Raw genomic sequence first — 18,746 nt, 5'->3', positions numbered from 1 at the left:
TGACATTTAGCTGTCTGCGCTGTAACAGCAAGAGATCGAACAGGGTCTCCAATAATCGGTTTCCATAGAAATTGCTCTGTATTGATGGTGGTACATCCTGTAGGTGTCCATTATCTGACGCTTTGTGATATGAGTGGGCTGTTTGCCATAAGTAGTCTGCAGGTGACAGAGCAAAACTGCTTCAAGGGTAAAACACCGCAGACTGTGTATTTCCACAAATCCCTCCTGCTCTGACCTCTGGATCTGTGGCAGACTTTTCTCTCCACATTAGTGAGATGACTAGTTGTCCTTGACAGGTGAAGTGCTGTATTAATGATATCATAGTGAGCTTGAGTATTAAAAAAAGAAACTGACAGTAGCTGAACCAGGTTGATCTTAAGAGGAGAACAGTTTGAGCTTTGAAAGCACAAAGATATTTTGGGCTGCACTGGTGCACAGCTTCATAGAGAGATTGGTTTTAAAAAAGATGCAGCTTTGACTAACTCTACCGAGGATGTTTTCTCATAATAATTGCCGTCTGCAGGTTACAACCAATAGTACTGCTTTAGAATAAACCTTATTTAGGTGTCTTATCATTTCACTGTCTGTCAGTGAAGCAGAAAGAAATCACTGCAGATTCCTAGAGCTGTGAAAGATTAAAGTGAACCTCATTTTGGACGAAGACCATTTAATATGCATCTCATTAAACACAGTACTGTTAAACCAATTTAGTAAAGCAAGTGAGCGGATTCATTTACAGCACATATTGCTGTGAATGGAAGTTATTTGAGACTATAAATATAATGCCATTGTAAAAATTAGATTTCAACTTCCTGCTGCTACACTTTCTATTGCAAGTGCATGTTATTTAGCAGCCCGTTATAAATGGTTTGACACATGAGCGAACATCCGAGACAAAAGCATACACCTCTTATTTTGCACAATGGGATACTAAACATATTAGTAGTCTCAGACTCTGAGGGTGGTCTGAGCCATATTTATCACAACGTATATAAGTCTATTAGATCCTATCCCGGGCCTTTAATTAACTCTTCCCCCTTTTCTTGATTCAATCAGTGGCCTGCCAGGCATTTGTCTTCCCCTGAAAGGACAGATTCACGTTAGTTGTTAGTTAATGAATCGATGTTGGCGGGGCCAGGCTGATGATCATCATATTAACTGCTATTTTATTAATTAACAGTAACATTTAATGTGCAATGGTGATAGTTTATCACAGATCTCTAGGGAGTAATAGCAAAGGCTTGTATGATGAGTTCATTAAATATTCCGTGTCTTATAAGGAGTTCATGTGTCAATGTATTCATAGGTGTCACTGTTCTACATTAAATTATTTAGAAGTAGGCTCTCATGCATGCACTTGATTTTGTAAGGGGAAATGAAAAGATTAATGTTTTTGGCACCTCTTTTTAAGGACCTCTGTACCTACATGTGGTGAAGTCAAAAGAGGACAACTTCAACTGATTTGGATTGCCATACAGAATAGAGTGCTGCAGGGATGACGTTTTTTGTAGGCCGGTGCAGAAGTTAGCATCAACCTGGTTCCCTTGACAAAAAGCCAATGGGATTTTTCCATTGGATTTTTGATTATTCTGGGAAAAAAACTGTAACAAACAACAGTTTAATACTTAAACATTTTGCCCAGCAAGATAATCTCCACCAGTGAACACCACTTCGATGATTTTTGAAGGCTCTAAACAAACTACGTTGTGGTTGCATGACTTAACATCCCTGCTACAAGGCTGTGAAGCTGTGATGACGTTCTGTAGTCTAATTTAGCCACCCCCTCTTTTAAGACACTTGGTTGGTATTTAGTGACATAGTTTATGTCACAGATTAAAAGGTGAATGTCTCTTATAAGCTTGTGGTAACCACAAACCTTATTTCAGGCATCTATCCAAAAACTCATTAAAAAAAACCCACTGACTTTGAGATGCGGGAACCAGGAGTACTAACATGCTAACTAATTTCCAGGTTTTAAGACTCATTCCTGCATCACTCTTTAGCATTACTGAACATGATAGAGTGTGCTGAAAGTCTCCCTCCGCTTAAAAATGTGTTTTTCTTCTATTTATGTCCCCTGAAATATCTGACTTTGACTATACTGACTTGTATCTGTGCAGAGTTTGTCACCAGAGAGGTGTTTTCATTTTCCTCTACTGAAGGGGACGATGTCTTTGCACTTCCTGAAAACCTGATTTTTAAACGTTTGCCAGGCAAGCTAAATTAGTCACAAATACTAAAGGAAGTTGCTGTCTAATACAGGAAACGCACAGACAGGGGAACAGACTCTCACACAACACCGGCAAAGAAACCTGAAGCCTCAAGCATAGAGCAGACTTGTCAGGACAGAAAGCAGAGTTTGCTTCTGCAGATACTTCCTAATCCTCCCGTTTTTCCTGGGAGACTCATGTTATTCACACCCAAATTCCTCTCGGGTTCACAGTTCTCCTGTATTTCTCTCGATTTATGACAGATCTTCACACCTTTTTTTCCTTTTCATCGTTACAACTTTTTTAATACTGTACAGTGTGTATAAGCTCTTACAACTCCAAAAGGCTACTGTTCACTACCCATTTGGGCTCTCCTCTTTCTCCCTTCTGCTCCAACCCTCCCGGGCGTAACTGGGCACTGCTACCAGTGGACACTTTGTCTCCATGCTGACGGCGTTACACATCCATAAGTCCAACACAACGTTCTAGCCGGGGTTTCAGGGGTGCCTTGAGGGTTGTTGGGGGCTTGCTCTCCTCCGCTACAGTGGAGTACCCAGCTGTCTTCCAGAGGCTGTGAGCCTACCGTTCAACCTCCCTTAGCATCCAGGAACCAGGGGGTGTGAGCAAGGGACAGCAGGCTGTGGGTCCCGAGCGCAGGCTAAGCCTACAGCCCTGCCTCCCTCATCCTGGTTGAGCCAAAACCTAACCCAAACGAAGTGTATTAAATATAAAAATGCTGATGCTTTTGTTGTTTTCATTCTTTTAAAGCCACCAGAATGCAGGAAACAAAGTTATCAAAGTCAGATTTTTTTTATTTCAAAGTTACGTCTGCTACTTGATGACTTTGGCGCATAACAGGCTCCTCATCTGAGTCTGGGTCTGACTGAAGCTCAAACAAGTATGGCTGAATTGCTCCGATATTTCTGCACTTTTATTGGACAACCTAAAGTACAAGCAGTGTTGTGCCAGCACTAAAGAAAGCAGAAAGTGGAAAGCGAGAGCAAAACCTACTGCATGTAGTAGTGGTGGGCAAGGCAAAGGCCAGATGCAGAATTTCTCAATGAGGTTGGAAATATATTAGTATTAATGTACTTCTATACTCGTAAAAATGTCTGTACCGGGGACTTAACTGTTTACAGCCTGCCATACCCTTTATAAAAAACTAGTCTTTATCCATAAACCTTTGACATGTTCCACTTTACTGTCGTTACTAAGCAACTCCACAGTGGTCGGACACCTTGTTAGTGCCACATATGAAATATATGAAAGAAACAGAGCCTAATTGCTGTGTGTGAAGTTGGCAGCAAAATTCAGTTTAAGCCCTTGAAATGGTCATTTCAAGGTAATCCCAATATTTCAGTGCTGTTGTCTTAATGACATCACACCTTGAAGTCACACTGACGCTGCATAAATACTGTAGACATCGTGATCGAGAAGAACGTGTTCTGACATTTTATCATTATGGCTCTTTGGAGGACACAACTTGGATGCGTGCCTTGATGTTCAAGAGACGTGATTTTTACCATGTTTTTTGTGGCTGGTGACGCACACTGTATTAGTCATGCATGGCCATACTTTGTTTGTGGTTATCTGAGGTCACACACTAGGCTCACAGCCCCCTAACCATCCATAACAGGACTGGAGACACAGTTCTTTATCGTGTTGAACAGACAGTGTGTGTGAGTCCTGCATGTATTCTTTCTCTCACTTTGGTTCTTGACCACTGAGACTCCCTCCATTTGTCTGCGTGTCCCCACAAGACGCCTGCATTGTTTTCCGGAAATAGTGTGTCAAATCCTGCGAGTCTCTTGGGATGAGAGATGTTTGCTTTTCAATAAATGCGTGGTAGGCTCGATAAATGTGTCAAGGACTCTGTTGATGACACTGGGTTATGCTGCTGTCATTAATGCCACCAGCAATTCCTGAAACGCCTTAGATATGTTTTTAATCTTTGTAACGTGTCCCTACAGTGTAGGGCATATTACACCAACAAAAAACTATTCCAACTCCTGTGAAACATGAAAGCTTCTCTCTAACACAATGGACTCTGGGGGTATTATTGTAGCAATATCATTTGCAAACGTGTCTAGAGAGGTGTGAAACTGTATCTCAGGCTGTATGTGCGTTCTGAATATGTACACAAATCTGTAACATGCACACAGATTTGTCGATGTGTACAAGAATCTGTAAATGTGCATCAGATTTATACATAATTAAAGAATCTAAAAATAGCTACTCAGTGAACCTTGAGGTCAGAACATTTTCAAGGTCTAGAATCAACTCTGAAACTCAACTTTTACCATGTTGTGCGTCACCATTACACAATGGATTCAGCTGTGGATTCACTCTCTCTGATTTACTCTGAGTGTCAGCATCTATTTGGCCTTGCTCTCATAACATAACTTCCTTACACCCATTTTTTTAACTACCACAGTGTAAATGTCGGGAGAAAGTTTCCATTCATTACACTAAAAACACACCAAGCAGTGGCAAAGTGCAGCTTGTGCGAGCTGCCATATGTACGGTGTTAGTGGAAAACTGTTGTGGCTGCTCGAAGCTGCGTCAAAGTGCAGCCAAACTAATAGCTGTCTGTCCTGTTGACCTGTGTTACAAAGAATTTCTTTCCTAAAACACATGAACACACCTCCCAGCCGCAGAGGAATGTAATTGCTATGGTGAGCCTCACTAAGCTGCTCTTTAGTGTGTTTTCAGCATTAAGAATTTATTTCCCCTCCGAAGACAAAAAACTTCTGTTTGTTAAAGTGAGCTCATATAACCTTTTCTTTTTTTTTTTTAGTTGACCAACTTGCTAACTACATGTCTGGGAAATGGACCTGCAATTATATGTTGCCTAGGATGCTTTCACACCTGCCCTGTTCAGTTCATTTCAGTTCAGTTCAGTTCAATCAAACTCAAGTTCGTTTCCTCCCTAAGTATGGTTCATTTGAGCAGGTGTGAAAACAGCAACTGCACTTGTGTGCGGACCAAAACAACCAGACTGAGACCTTCCTGAAGAGGTGGTCTCGATCTGGTTACAGTTGAACTCTGGTGCGGTTCGTTTGTGTTGAGAACGTGTTCCGACCTGGATCTGAACCAACTGCAGTCACGTGACACATTGTTTGGGTTAAACATGAGCATGTTACAGTCCTGGAGGATTATTAATATGCACCTCCTCCTGTACTGCCTTAATATGCACATTCAGCACATCCAATGCATCAAAACAGCCACGCCTCGTTTTCAAACTGTATGGTTTGACTAAAATGAACAATGACAGCAATATAGTCCACGATGAGCAGCGCTAAAATCAACCTGCGTAGTTGTCCCTCCATTGTGACATTAGAAAGTGTCACATTTATCTTGCAAGTGTACTCCTCTTCAACGTTTTGTTTACTTCCTGGATTTTTCCTGTATGGAAATTCTGACCAATCAAGAGCAGCTTTCTCGTGCAAGGCATTTTATCTGGTCTGCTTATAAATGCTGCCATAAGAACACGAACCAACTCTAGGCAGTTATACAACTTTGTAACAGCATTGGTCCCTGATTCAGACCAAAGCAAGCACAGTAAAAAACTGGTGGCCAAGGTCACTGTACAAGTTGCCACCTGCTACTTAGTTTAAAACAATCACATTTACTCACACACCAATGGAACAGCCATCAAGAGCAATTTAGGGTTCAGTGTCTTGCCAAAGGATGCTTCGACATGTGGACTGGAGGAGCCAGCCGCCCCATGATATGCTAGTGTTGCAACTGTGAGGATACAAACAGCCCATAATATATCACTCTCCTACAAAACTGTCTTGCCCTGATAGAAAGGCTGGAACCTTTCAGAATATCTTGGTGAATATCTTGTCCTCAAACCCTCTACACTACAGTAGCAGTGGAAGGAACAAAGCTGCGCTGATATTATAAAAAATCTCCACCTGTTAGCATCAAAGTACCTGGCTGGAAAGATTTACATAAAACATTTGATGCTATTTGAGCTGACAGCCACCAATTAATGCTTTAGTTTTCTGAGGCAGGATAATTACAAAAACCAGCATGGGGTTCTCACGGTGGGAAACAGAAAACAGTGCATAATAAATACCTTCTTGTTAATTGTTATTTTTTTCTCAGTGATGTGTTTGACAACATCTAAAATTAATTTATCTTATGCTCAGTAACTATTTATAATTTGTTATACTTGCAAAACTTACAAAAGTCTATTTATTTATTTATTTATTATTTGTTTTTAATTTATTTGGGGATTCAGTTATGCTTTGTAGCAATAATAATCTTACTTTTCTCAATCTTCGCACTACAGCCCATACTTAAGGCTCCTTATACTCCCTTTACGTACAAAAATAGGTGCGTCCGTTTCAAACGTCACTGGCCTCATACATCTATGCGTCCTTAATGATGGCATACGTACAGCCAACAGATGGCACCAGAGGGCAGAGTCGAACGTTTCAGACAACAAACAAGGGTGACCGTAGGGGAGGTCATTAATATTGTAACCTTTAACGCAGTGGTTCCCAACTGGTCCAGCCACAGGGTCCAGATATCACCTTAGTCATTTGTTCAAGGTACCCACAGTTCAGTGAATTCAGCGTCATACTTGTGTTTGGCCATGTCGTTGAGCTAGATGGCTGTCTCTGTCATGTAGCTGTCTGTCAGTCGCTCATTTAAGTCTAGTTCACATTTCATGATTTTCACCCTGACTTTGCGTCGCAGAGACTATCGTAATCTTTTGAGTGTTCATACCTGGCGATGTGTGTTTCTGTCAGCGGGAGTCTTGCCAACTGCGTTACGACCTGTGTGTGCACACCACAAGATTTCTCCACCGAGCCTCTGCCAACAGAGCCCCAGATAAGACGGTGACATCATCAAACTACATTTTTTAACTTGGAGACGACACATCGTAAAGGCATGGATATTCTTCCCAGTGTTGAATCAGAACTGCCTCCAGGGCCTGGGTCCAAACACAACGCGCTCCCCATGATCCTGTGGATGCCGCCATTGTTGTTGTTGCTTGCCGGTTTGTCAGTGTTGCCAGATCTTGGGAGAGAAACAAGCAACCAGGGCTATGGAAACAAGCCCAAAAGAAGCGACGGATATATATATATAGAGAAAGGCAAGGTTTAGAGAGAAAGCCCAAATAAGAAACTCCACTTTAGAAACAAGCCCAAAAAAACGCAACCCGCAACTACCAACATTTGTAAGCGACTTCACAAAAAAACAAGCCCAAATCCGTGGCTCCTGCGTGCTGACGTGGGACGTATTCTGCCTCTCATTGGCTGATACTATTTGTCAGTCGTGTCTTCTCCAGTTTTCTAGCATGCCAGATATCCAGTCCCAGTCGCAGACGAGGGAGCGACTTGCTCGTAGGCTTGTTCACACATGAGGACTCGTCGTGGCAGACTATCTGCCGATTCACCTCCGACCCAAGGTGGCTCTCAAGATCCTCTGCGACGTCAAAATCGCAGTGAAAGTCGTGTAATGTGAACTAGGCTTTAACAGCAGGGAACAGCACTTCAAAGTAAAAGCTCCCTGTGCCAGAAATTCACTGTACTTCAAAATAAAGTGGGTTTTTACAGACTTGACACATTTGCGAGTCACTTGCGGTCCACTCAGAATGGACCCAGGACTTGCTTTTGGACCAGGACCCACCAGCTGGGAACGACTGCTTTAACAGTGGCAGCATTGTAGAAGACGGTGATCTGTGAGGTCATTAAACGCCTTGCAACATGTGGATGAAGAATTCATTCCACTACATTACTGATTTGTTCTGTTCCACCTTTGTCTTCAACATCTCCTGCTGTGGTACGTCACTTGAACTACACTAAATTGCCTTTACAATCCTCTGTGGTTCTTCTCTGTTTCATAAGCTTTCAGGGAAAGTGCACAAATACAGATCAAATGAAGGCAGAATATGGACAGGAGGCTCCATCTGCCTCTGTATACGTATCCAATGTGGAGCATTAATGAGCCCTTTTCTGTTGCACATCTGTTAGTGGTCAGAAGTGTACCAGAATAATTACACAAAACCCAAAGTGTGGGTAAAATGGGTAAAAACCAGCTTCTCCCTTTAGACATAATGAAATTCTGTGTTAGCAGCATGAGTGAAATGAGAAACTAGCATTTCAAGAAGCATTGTTCAGCTGCCTCCCTTGTGGGTATGATTCAGAAAATCCCTGGTAGACCCAGCTCCATGGTGGCTTTGTCATGACGCTGTTGGTTCTAGCCAGCAGCTTGATCAAGCGAAACAGGCCAGCGGCTATGCCTACAACTTCCTTCGTCCTCACTGTCATGTCCAAAATATGGGTCATGTAGAGTGCAGTGGCTGTCTTTGTGTGTGTGTGTTTTTGTGGGAACCATTTTCTCTATGACATTCTGCTTTACCTCTCCTGTGCTGCTTCACTATACAGACTGACAGCAAAACCCCAGTAGCTTTTATTCTTGGGTTTAGGGCACAGGTGGACCATAACTTGCACCAAGCACACACTGACTCACCTGCTGGCCCCTGGCATTCTCTCATCTCTCTTTTAATGCAGCAACTGCTATGGTGCCATGCTCCCTGGGGCAAAATGAGAAAGCCATCAAGCCCTATTTCCTCCATAAGCAGCAAGCGTTAGCAGTTAATAACTCTTAGGAGTAGCCAAAGGAAAGTCCAAAGTGTTGGAGACTAACTGAGGGCTCATACCATGTATAGGGGGAAAACACTATTGCATAAAGCGGTTAGCAATCGGCTAATAGAAGAAAAAGATTATGAAAGCTGGAAATGACCAGTGGAAAACAGGAAAACAAACATATGCCATCAGAGGATGTGATTTATACCGCGACTGATGCGAGCTGACACCTCTATCCATATTCATATAGGTGCATTTAGCAAATGGAAGGCATTAATCATCACAGCCAAGCAGCCTCCTAATTACATGTTCACTGTACACCGACTGTTGACTACTTAGGACTCCAGCTGGAGAGATTTCCCAGCGGCCTTTAAAACCGAGGAGGGATGGGATGGGCGGAGGGACGCGGAGCCCCAACATGTGGAGGCACACGCAGCTGATCAATCCCTCCTCCTATATATTGAAAATGCACATGCACACATGCTGGGCGTAGTGCTTCATTATGTCATGCAATTAACCGCCCAGTTTGGTTGGAAAATCCAATCTTACTGCTCTAATCGCTGCATTTCATTACCTTGACTACAGTACATGGAGAAGATGAGAGAGACAAATATTGTGCTTTGATCATGGTGTTTATACCCCCCGCATGTGTGAACACAGACATTTATCTCACTGCCGGGCTCATAACGACAGCATAACTTGGCATGCATCAGCTATGATTGCTCGAAGGAAGCAGTCGAGGTGTTGAATGTGCAGATGATAAGAAGACAGATGTATATATAGGCTTGATTCTATTTGCATGAATCTAGATGTGCCGTGTTTTCTGTTTGATTCAAGAGAACAAAACGGACACTCATTGTGGCACACCCAGCAACATGACAAAACAAACCTAAAGCTTATGTGGTGAGGAGCCGACTACTGTATGAGGATAAAGCCGCAGTCCGTCTCAAGCCCCTAAGCAGACACATCAAAGCAATCTTTTGCAGTCTCTATAGTCCCTTCTCTCTATCAGAAATCCCGTTAGCTCTGTTTCACAGAGACTGACAGGAGGCAATCCGTGCTGATATCAGATCTTCGACGTTGGGGAAAAAAAAGGTGGCCTGAATACAGAGAGGCTTGGAGAGACATCTGGAAGATGGGTGGGTCTGAGGACGCTCTATGCTAGATTCATCTCCCTTAAGGGGAAAGGTCAGTTCCTCAGGTTTATCACAGAGATTGCCATTTAAGCTGCCACTGCTGGAAACCATTTGTTTGTTTGATTTAGCTTTGGGGAGAGCTAACAGGAGGTAAATGTTAAACACTTATGCAGTTAATACATATTTCTTCTTCAGTGTTTGATGCTAATGGACAGTTAGAAAGGGGGCTGTCATTTAAATGTACATAGTTGAGTCACTGTTGATTCAAATGTCACTAAGGACTGTAAGTTTAAGATAAGAATATACATCTGATACCATGTGTAATGCACATTTAACAGCAACAAAAGGACTAAAAGAGGGGCTCCTCTGTAACGCTGTGGCCACATTGGAGACGTGACTTATACAGAATCAACTGAGCTGGCTACAGCAGGTGTTAGAACAGTGCCACCACTGCAGAAAGGACATTAGGCTTGATCGAGATGAACTGCATCTCGCCTGGAAGTTGGCGGTGACAAAAAGTGAAGTTCGCCAGTTTCCCGACAGTTTCCAGCAGCCTTCAGTCCATACAGGAAGTTACTGAATCACACATCCTGTTAGATCTGATGCCAATTTATTAGAACGTTATTAGACTCATGTCAGTTTGTTAGCAGTCTCCAACTGTTTTAATTATGACACAATAGCCTGTTAAAATGGTTTACATGCAATTTGAATATTCTGATCATGGTTCAATCTCCATTTTACAGTAATTTTCACATACATCAACATCATATCAGTTTGCTGCTGCAGCATAGACCTGTCACCTCAACTACATTGGCTAAATAAATTTTGTTTGACTATTAAGTAAATGTAATGAGGAAGAAATTACAAGACGAGCTTTCATTAATGATGAGTCAGATATAGTCACAGCTTCACATCTATGCAGATGTGCATCTATGCAAACCTTTGTGATGCTAAATAGTTCAATAATTAAAACAGTCCAATGTTAATATACAGTAGACTACATATAGTTTATGATGAATGGATTTAGTCTCTGATGACTAAACTTCACCATCAGTCACACAACATGTATTCTCTTGTCAGAATAAACCTCCAAATCAGACATATAACATCTAAATCTCTGATATTCAACAAAAATGAAAAGTTTGTCTAAACCAATCAGCTGTTAGATCAGGGGAAAGCCAGGCGTTTCCCATCATGCCTTGGGTCTTGCAGTTGTTGGAGAGCGACTGCAGTACCTGGCTCTAAAACCTGCGGCCACCTCGCTCACATGAGATTATTGCGGTCCACTTTTTTATGATGTCAGAGCATGTCAGGATGAAGTCGGACACAAAACAAACGGGCATGCATTGTGTGGCGATCTCCGGTTATTGAATCTGTGCAGGCCTGGCTCACCTCAAATGAGCCTATTGCCTTTGTACATAGGTTGCCCACTCTACCCACTTAGCAAGATGTATGGGGCCATTGTGCGGCACACACCGGTCATACAGTGCCTTTTTTTTTTTTTTTTTTAAAGTAAATGACCAGTATACAGGAAATGACTTAATAGTAACGGCAACAACAAGTGAGTGAAATACCTTCATTTCAAAGCAACATTTCCTGTTAATTTAAAATTATATATAATAAGTGAGTAAGCCATACTTTATATCAGCTACCTAGTATCAAACAGGGTGTCCACTTTAGTGTCTTGATCACCCAGTTGGCATTTATTTTGTCAATACCAGCTGCTGGTTGCTTAGTAACCTTACCCCCCACGTAGCCTACTAGTCTGCATGTTAGCCTACCCATACTACACACAACTTTAAGTTTTACAGGACAGTACAGGTTCCAAAAACTTAAGAAACAAACTCACACAATCCCAAAAAGAAAAAAAGCTCACCATCTTGATTTGCCTCTGATGCACACAATCCTACACTGTAGGCTACATGCGCTGCAGGTGTGGCAAGTAAAAAGATGCATTTCGCTGCACATCCAATTGGATGGTTGCCATGTTGTTGTCCAACATGTCAGAGGACATTTACATGAAACTAAATGTTTCTCAACTTCCCTATACTGAAGTTTTTGAGTTAAAGGAGCTCTGTGCAAAATTCAGAGCATAAGTTGTCTGCACAAGGTTCTTAACATGGAGGTGGCTGAGCTGTCAGCTAATGCTAACAGTGCTAACTCCATAAACAGCACTAACAATGGCAACATTGCTGACGGAGCTAATGCTGTTAACCGCAGGGAACTAGAGAGTGGGTGCTTCGTCTCCACAATTACACCAGCAGCACCAATGAGCTAGCCAGCGAGATAAACACATGCACTAACAAGCAGCTGGACCGGCTTACCACAACAAACCACAGAGAGGCTCGGATTACAACACACACAGAGGTTGTGTGACTTCATTCTCTGCTCAGGACGCCATTAATCCTCTATCTCTTTACATAGTGAAGAGTGGTTTATTAATCCTCACAATGTCACATACAAAGCCTTTAAATTCACAATGAATAGCATCTATTCCATCTCTAGTGTCTGTATGGATGTGGAGAATCCCAAAGATTGAGGTGCAATGAAACTAAAAAGGCCCAACAGCACACAACCACCATCAATGGCGGTGACGATATCAGATCAAAATGTAGGTTGAAGGCTGAGATTGCACTGCTTCCATCCTGGTATCTAAAGTAAGCATACAGCTCTCAGGGGTCTGACATTTGTGCATGGGTGCATTAGCTATTGAAGTTTTAAATGTAAGAATATTCTCTGCGATGAGCACAAAGAAGAATATTTGCTGGATAATGCGTGTGGGCTGAACAATTCATTCTGTCGTGACACTTTGACAGCAGATGTAGCAATTAGGATTTGGAGAAAGCGTAGAATCATTTTCTTCAGTTTTGATCACACAGTGTTCAGAGACTCAGCAGATAAAAGAATTCAATCACAAAGAGAGGGATATTATATTTCACACAAATATGAATTTTAAGTCACTAGACGAGAATGTATTAGAGCACCGAAGATTAGTCGGGCTGCATGGGAAAAGCCCGGGGTGCTAGTTGGAGTTCAGTGTTGTAGAAACGGGCCATCATGAGCATAAATCTGCCATCAAGCCGCAGCTCATTGTAGCCTTGTCATTACTGTGGCACAAGCCTCCAAACATCATTTCTGCTGGGTACTCCAGAGATGTCAAGCCTCATTCCCACAAGATTAAAGATTGCATTACAAATTAGAACGCATGAGCAGTGGCACAGAGTTGCGATTTACTCTGCGTTAGCATGGATTACTCTAAATCATTAAAACCCTCGGGTTTGTATTGAGACAGCTAAATATACATTAACAAGAAGTAGATACCACCATTAGCATTGGCTCACGGCTGAACTGATTATACTTATTACAAAAGAAAAGATCAAAGATAACACAGAGGAGGATAGAAATAGTTCAAAGATAGGGATAGTATTGAAAGCAAGCCCAGTAAACACCACAATATCTAATGGGAATGAGTCCTCTGCCACCATTTAAAGAGCCTATCTTTGTTCTTCTGTTCTCTGAGCCGAACCCTTTGATTCACACATGTACTGAGGTGTATAAAAATAGTTATAAGTTTCTATTTTCTGCGCATACACCTATTCTTCTCACTTCCCTGCACGTATACAGGACGAATTGATCCCCTGAGTCAGTAATGCATCAGTAGCCAAAGCCTGAAAGAGTATTCCTCTGCATTATAGACATATATTGTTGCCCAGAAACTATTAAAAACGCACTAATGAGCACTGGTGCACTGACTGACATGCTCCTTTATTATAATAAACATGGGTACTGTAATTTATGTTGAATCAATTCCACATGCATTGCAGTGGTGCCGTATATACTTGCAAGAATACTGAATCTGCGCAAGGAAACAGTCCCAAATGTATTATTGAGCAACACTGGCTAAAAACTGCCTGTTCCCAGCTTTATGTATAGATTTGTGGAACATTTTTTAAATATTTATGTTAGTCAGAAAGTACTGAAACCCCAGCTAACACATTGTTGGTTTTGGTCTTTTGATTTATATACAAAAGTGAAGTATCAGCGGCTTTATTCCTTAAACAAAAGCTGCCAAACAGAATGATACCCGTTGTCTTCTTTAATGGTCTTTTCCTCATCGACCTCCTCCAGATAATGCTCGACAAATGGTGGTCATATGCAAAACATGAACCATCTGAAAAATTCAAGAGTAATTTCAAATCCATTCATCTTATATTTTATCGGCTGTAGATTGAATATGCATGTATGCCCCGTAGGCTTCTTCCATGACACCATAAACCCATGGAACAGTTTCTACTAATCTCCCTTTGAAAGGAGACCTCTGGACTGAATGCTTAATCATTTCACTTCGGTCCTATTAAACTCTGGCTTACTGTTGACTTACAGGAGGTGTGTGTTTGTCATTTTGTCTACAAGTTTTACATTCTGACTGCAGCCATTGTGGCCCCTCTGAGTTGTTTAAGTCTGTTTCTCCATCCTCACAAAATCTCAGGTTTTTCAGTGGACATCCAGATGTGGCACATTGGCTAATTTAAAGGTTTCTACTGTAGGAAGCTGTGTCTACATCTGTGTTTCCATACCTACTAGTCCATACCCATTGGTAGCTTTGTCACCTTCTACCTACTGTATGCCAATCCTCAATGCCTATGTGCAGTTTCACAGAGACTGACCTCATCAGTGAGTAGAAAAACGTGGGACAGACAGAATGACTGACTGACTGAATGACACACTGACAGTTTCCATGATTATGTACAACATACCATACCATGACTTAGTCATACCAAAAATTACAAACATTCGGCCACAGGGGGAGCCACAGCGATCGGATGCATTTTAGCCATTTTTAAGCATTTTTCTGTTGTTATAGCGCCACCCAGTTGCCAATTAGAGTTAAATTTCTCACCTTGAGGCGTCCTGTTCTACATATCCACCAAGTTTAGTAAAAATTGACATGGCGGTTAGGCCTAGATAAGAAATTAGCTCTCTAGCGCCCCCATTTTGTTTGATGGGGTCAATAATGGAGGATTCCCCTCAGATTATGTGTGGTCATATGCCTACAAAGTTGCGTGGTGATCGGTGAAACCCTTGAGATGTTATACACCTTTATGTGATGAGCCACGCCCTCCGCAATATTCATTGCCTTATAGAAGCTCAGTTTTAGTAAGTTTTCCAACTTTTGCCAAGAGGGAACTTTAGATATTGGTCCCTAGATTATGTTCACCGAGTTTCGTGCAGATCGCTCAAACTTCCTAGGAAGAGATCGATTTTAAGTGTTTTTCAAAAAATTCAAAATGGCGGAAAATCTATGTAACCGGAAGTTATGGGTTCTTGAGGCAAATTTGTTCCTCATGAGGAGAGGCATCTCTGTGCAAAGTTTCATGTCTCTACGACATACGGGGCATGAGATATGCCCATTCAAAGTTTGTCATTTCAGTCGGTTGCTATAGCGCCCCCTTTGGCCAATTGATGTAATATTGCTTCATTCACATCCTCCCATGACCCTCTACCACTGTGCCAAATTTCACATGGATTGACCAAGTCAGTGAGGAGAAAAAAACGTGGAACAGACACACACAAACAGAGTTTTCATCATTATATAGTAAGATTGTCACTGTGCAGGGGTATATTCCAGAGAGCAGGTGTGACAAACTCTGAGTTTATGAACCCCAAGATGGAAAACACTGAGTTTTCAGTTCCACAACAGCTGATCAGAGTCTCTTCAATCAACTCGGAGTATGTTCACTCTGAGTTAAGCTTGTGCGTGGGAAATCAAAAAAGCCATCTTCAATAGTGGAGCTCCAATACTACATTTTCACCAGTGTCACAAGTAATTTAAAAAAAAAGGCAGAACCTCCATTTTAACCAGTGGACGTAGAGATATTATTGCTGTAAATGGGGCCCGCAGAGCGGCATTGTTTTATTCAGTGTGGACCAGACTTACATTTCCTTATTGGATGATAAAGTGGTGGAATCTGACCGTGTATCACGCTGTAGCTAAAACACAAGATGGAAAAACGGTTGAAAATTTAAAAATATATGGATCACAGACACTGAGACGTGACTGTGAGGTCAGAATCTGATCCAGTAATAATGTGGTTGGTGATTTGCACTTAAGAAAGGTGTTGAGGTTAAAACACATTCATTATCTGTAACCGCTTATCCTCTTAAGGGTCGCGGGGGTGCTGGAGAAAATCCAAACTGACACTGGGCGAGAAGCGGGGTACACTCGGGACTATCACAGGGCTGACACATAGAGAAAGACAACCATTCACGCTTACATTTACACCTACGGGCAATTTAGAGAGAGTCACAGATTAACCTCCTTATCTTTTGACTGTGGAGAACCTGGAGAAAACCCACACTGACACAGGGAGGACATGCAGACTCTGCACAGAGGGACCCCAGCTGGTCAGCGGATTCAAACCTTAAACCTTCTAGCTGTGAGGCGACAGTGCTTACCACTTTTAGACATTTATCTGGATCTTTGGATCAGCAGCATTCAGTGGTGTTACTTCACATATGTTCAGACTATACGCAGCCTCACGCACTCATCATCACGGGCTTGTGTGTGTCTGTACCTTGACTGAAGCCATCTAAAGTTTGCATTTGGGGACAGATATATCCATGTGTTTGAGCCCTATTTTAAAATCACATTTCGCTGCCCCATCATATCCTTTTGTGTACTGAAAATAACAGTACCACAGCTAGAAACAAAAACATATGATATGACTGGTTGACGCTTCAGATTGCTGAAAAAAGTCGAGGCCAAATCTGCTTTGATTTGTAGCAGGTCATGCCTGCCGCAGCAAGATGTGTTAGTTGGATGAGTTTGTAACTTCATGTCACCAACTGAAAACGACTTGTAGCCTGTTGCTGCATCCCGTAGTGTGAACACAGCATTAAACGTCATACTGATTTCTACAAGTTAAAACTATACTTCCCCTGTAACATGACCATTTGTATACCAACTACTCACTGTTTGTTACCTAGAACTTATGAAGAACTTTGTTTTTCTCACATGCCTCCACAGTGAACAGAGAACTCGAAAAATGCAAATATTTTTCATGAATTCATTGATGAATCACACAGGTCCACGTTTAACAACAGCAAAACATCTGTTTAAAACACTTACACAACTCGTGCAGTATAATCCAAGTCTTATTTATCCAGTCATATCCTTAGTACTTCCCTAACACGTTCGTAGAGACGTGTTTTAAATTGTAATGTTTTAGCAAAGATGTCTGAAATACTAGGGCCATGACTGGATAAATAGGACTTGAATTAAACTGCATGAGCTGTGTCAGATTTTGCAGACTAATATTTTGATATAGTTTTGCTGTTGTTAAACACGATTCCCCTTTACTTCAATTAAAAAATAATGTTCACCTTTTCTGGATTCTCTGCTCATAAGCACACATTTTCTTTACTCTCGACCCATGTCTTTACTCTCTCATTTCATGGAAACTCTTGGTGAGTAATTGGTAGACAAATTGTAATTTTGCAGGTGAAGTATTCCTTTAAACTGAGATTACATATTATGTACTCTAACAGACTGCCAGCTATCTTGTGTGCACAGTTTAGAATAAAACCTCTGCATGTCCTTCTGTGACTCTGAGGGTGACTTGATGCTGTGTAGTATTTGAATGTGAGTGCAAAAAGTGCTGTTGAAAGAAAGCATATGAAAGCAGTAACCTTAGATCATTCTTAGTAACAAACTAATGTACAACCAGTATTTTGATTCCAACAAACAATAAACATCCGTTAATTAATGCATTGTGTTAGGTGCTTCAATACAGACTGAATTAATGAGGAAATAAAACAGCATGTCTGACTCTGAGACAGGGAGAAACTCAGTTTGTTGAAGAAAACCTGCCAGCAGGCAGGTTAGGTTCACAGAGTCAGTTACCATGGTAACCCAGAGTTTAAGTCACCTCTTTTTCTGGAAGTGAAACCTCAGGGTTTCATCTCACGGTTAACTAACTCAGAATTTTCACTAAACCTGTTCTCTGGAATACACCCCAGGAGTCACAGTGGTCATGTCACTGAAGACAGATGTGCGAAGGGTAAATTACAGTGTGCTCCAAATCCCATTCTCCTATTGATCAAAAGGTGGACAGTAGTAGCCATCACATACAGTAGTGTGAAGACAAGGACAGTGAAGACGTCAATGTGTTACGATGAAGCATGCTACACTTGGATATGATAAAAGGCCTGTCACTGGAGCGAGTCAATTTGGATGATATGGCGGCCAGATACAAAGTTGTGTTGATCGTCCGAAAGCCCTGCATTCAACCTCAAAGTGAGAGCCCTTCTGCGAGAGCAATACCTAAGGCTCAAGCGGATGTCAAGGGCAATTGGACAAGTAGAACATTAGAGGAATGCGTTTCAACAGGCGGCGAGAGCGGTTTTGTTCCGTTTCCCATTATGCTAATGGCACTAAAAAGTTAGTATGTTCATGCATGGATGTCTAATGGGCCCGATATCCCCCGGTGCTTCCTTGTAGGAAACCAGGGAACAGCCATACTGCGATATGATGTGCTTTTCTGATCACCAGCTTCTTAATGAAAAAGCAATTAAAAAGAATATGTTTGCACTCCATGGGCAGAATCCCATTTCATCTAATTAGAGATCGTTTTCATCGGTTGCTTTCGAATCTGACGCTCAATGAGGTTAAACAGCGTAAGATGATAACTTAGAGACAAAAATGCTTCTTGTTGTTTCTAAGTGAAAACCAATCAAGCAGTTTTATGGACTGAATATGCTGTAACCTAAATTGAAAAGGCAAGCATTCAGCATTT

General features: G+C 41.7%; 1 protein-coding gene across 4 annotated transcripts in view; it reads left to right on the top strand.

Moving 5' to 3' along the window:
• glra4a (glycine receptor, alpha 4a) overlaps positions 1 to 18,746 on the top strand; it is a 78,407-nt gene that overhangs the window by 15,680 nt on the left and 43,981 nt on the right. Inside the window, exon 1 of one of the 4 annotated variants that reach the window (XM_049586643.1) lies at positions 9,985 to 10,003. The exons of the other annotated variants lie outside the window; for them this stretch is intronic. The gene's annotated coding sequence lies outside the window, so the exon portion shown is untranslated. Of the gene's footprint in view, positions 1 to 9,984; positions 10,004 to 18,746 lie in introns of those variants that run through there. 4 annotated transcript variants of the gene reach the window in all.

This window comes from Epinephelus fuscoguttatus, linkage group LG9 (genome assembly GCF_011397635.1).
Source record: "Epinephelus fuscoguttatus linkage group LG9, E.fuscoguttatus.final_Chr_v1".
NCBI lineage: Eukaryota > Metazoa > Chordata > Actinopteri > Perciformes > Serranidae > Epinephelus > Epinephelus fuscoguttatus.
This window is presented reverse-complemented; position numbering and strand designations above follow the sequence as displayed.